Below are 2,862 nucleotides of genomic sequence, written 5' to 3'. Positions count from 1 at the left end.
ATGACCTGAGCCGAAGGCAGACGCTCAACGACTGAGCCACCCAGGCGCCCCTCTTTTTCATTTTTTCAAGTTTCTGTAAAACATTTCTTTAATTTTTTTTTTTTTTTAAGTTTGTGTCGGGGCACCTGAGTGGCTCAGTCAATTAAGTGTCCAACTCTTGATCTCAGCTCAGGTCTTGATCTCAGGGTCATGAGTTCAAGCCCCATGTTAGGCTCTGCTCTAGGCGTGGAACCTACTTAAAAAAAAAAGTTTGTGTTGTTTCTGGAGGCTGAAAATGTCCTCAAATATATACAAATTCTAATAGCAATAAGAAACCAAAAAAGAAAAAGGAGATTGTGGAACTAACCAGTCAAATGTAAACATCTCAGGTTGAGCTGGAGAGACCTGTGGCCTCCATGGAGGACAGAAGTCACCAAAGAAACCTGAAGAACAGGTGCCTGGGTGGCTCAGTCGTTAAGCGTCTGCCTTCGGCTCAGGTCATGATCCCAGGGTCCTGGGATCGAGCCCCGCATCGGGCTCCCTGCTCAACGGGAAGCCTGCTTCTCCCTCTCCCGCTCCCCCTGCTTGTGTTCCCTCTCTTGCTGTGTCTCTCTCTGTCAAATAAATAAATAAAATCTTAAAAAAAAAAAGAAAAAGCTGAAGAACAAGACTGAAGTGACAGACCATTACAATGGCTTAATGTAACCATTAAATGATGCATTTGCTTTTGATTCCATAAATAAAGTTTTATAAATTGTTAGGACTGGGTAGCGCCTAGTAATTGACTAAAATTAGACATTTGGTAAATATTTATTGAGCGAATGAAAAAAAAATCTTCAATAACTGATCATTTTTTCCAAAACGAATCTGGCCCAGTTTGGAGATGGGTTGGATTGGAGTTCTTTTTTTTTTTTTTTAAAGATTTTATTTATTCATTTGAGAGAGAGAGAATGAGAGAGAGCACATGAGAGTAGGAGGGTCAGAGGGAGAAGCAGACTCCCCGCCGAGCAGGGAGTCTGCTTTTCCCTCTGACCCTCCTCCCTCTCATGCTCTCTGTCTCTCATTCTCTCTGTCTCAAATAAATAAATAAAATCTTAAAAAAAAAAAAGTCACGAGGGTGGATGGATTGTATTATAGATGGTTGTGAAAGACAAACGGAATAGTTTAGTGTTTCCAGGGTAGCCAGTGGGACCTATGATTGTGTAAATGTGCAGAACTGACCTCATGAACTTGACTAGACCCCTTGAGGATGGGCTCTATACAGAACCAAGCTAAGCACAAAACAGGTGCTTATGTAGTGGTAGAATAAACCTTAAAGCTGGTGAGTAAAGGGGATGGGTCTGACTGTGATGTACAAAATGGATCGAGAGAGGAGATGGCGGATGCAGGCAGACCAGGTGGGAATGGGATATGATGGTCCCAATGGGGGATAAGGGGGTGTACTGGCAATGGGAATGGACAGGTGGAATTAAGATAGAATGGGGAGTTAATGAGATTTAGTGACTGACCCCACCTGGATGAGAGTCTTTCCCCATATAGATGCCAATTCCCAGGAAGGGAGGTAAGGCGGTGTGGAGCAGTGGTAAGGAGCTCAGTCTTTAAATCCAAACAAAGAGTTGCATTCTACATCCACTACGTACTAGATATATGACCTTGGGAAAGGTGTTTAATCTCTCCCAGCCCAATTTCGTCTTCTATAAAGTAGCAGAGCTGTGAGAAGTCAATGAAAGAATGCATGTAAGGTACTTATAATAGTACCTGGAAGAAAATAAATGTTGAATGAAAGTCAGCTATAGTCATTTTCCCTCTGTTCCACCTACTCATCAGAGATTTTCCAGAAGGAAGATGGTGTTCCATTTTCCCAGGGCAAAATGACCATTAGTTCTCCAAATAGTCCAAGCCAAAAAGAATGTAGCAGTGTGTTTCAGTGGTTACCATGGTCACGGTTGCTGGTCATGAAACTTCTCATGCAGATAAATCAGGCCAACCTTAGCTGACATATAGTAATCACTATTAACAAGAAGGAAACCAGGTTCGTGTCACAGCATGATTTATCTGCCCTTGTGGGAAACTATCACTGCCAAATTACTTTCTTTTTGGACACCATAATTGGAAATCTTAAATTCATCTCCTCATATTCAGGGCAAAACAAAACAAGTTTGATAATAAAACAATTGTTTTGGGTTGAAGTTAATCAACTTTGTTATTGTTATCAAGAATCCTGGCATATGTGTACTGCATCATATTATATTTTCAGGGGTATAAGTTAATACCTACATTGGCATTTCTGTAAAAGTCCTTCCTTCCTCACACCACCACCCAAAGTCCATGCTTTTCTTTGTGTCTTAACACCAGTTCCACCTCCGATCACAAACCTGCACACACACACAGAGTCACAACTCCTGTTGTGAAAATATAACTCTGTCTTTTTCTGAAATGTTGCCTCCTGGTTTTGATTAACTGAAAAGGGTTAAGACAAAGTTTTGATAAATGGCAGGAGGCAGATCATGCAGAAACGTGCTATTCTGGCCAAGGAATGTCCTCAATTTGAGAACATAAGATAAGAAACAGGAAATGAAAAAGAAAATAAAAATCTCCCCCAATTGTAAAGTGTATTAATGGTCAATAACCTTCTGAAGATTATTTCTCTTTAAACATCCGGAAATAGGCCCTTGGTGACTTCCTGGCTAGTTGAGCATTACTTTTTATGAGATACAAGACCAAGATCCACACAAATTTAGGACAAAATGAAATGAGCCACATTTTCCAATTGAGTATTAGTTCTCTTTCTTTCTTTTGTTATTGTCCTTAAATTAATAGAGACTATATCTCCACAAAAAACAATTTTATCAATTACATTTTTTATTTGTTTATGCATTTATT

This window comes from Neomonachus schauinslandi, chromosome 14, assembly GCF_002201575.2.
Source record: "Neomonachus schauinslandi chromosome 14, ASM220157v2, whole genome shotgun sequence".
NCBI classification, from domain to species: Eukaryota; Metazoa; Chordata; class Mammalia; order Carnivora; family Phocidae; genus Neomonachus; species Neomonachus schauinslandi.
The sequence above is the reverse complement of the archived record's forward strand: the minus strand, read 5'-3'. Positions refer to the sequence as shown.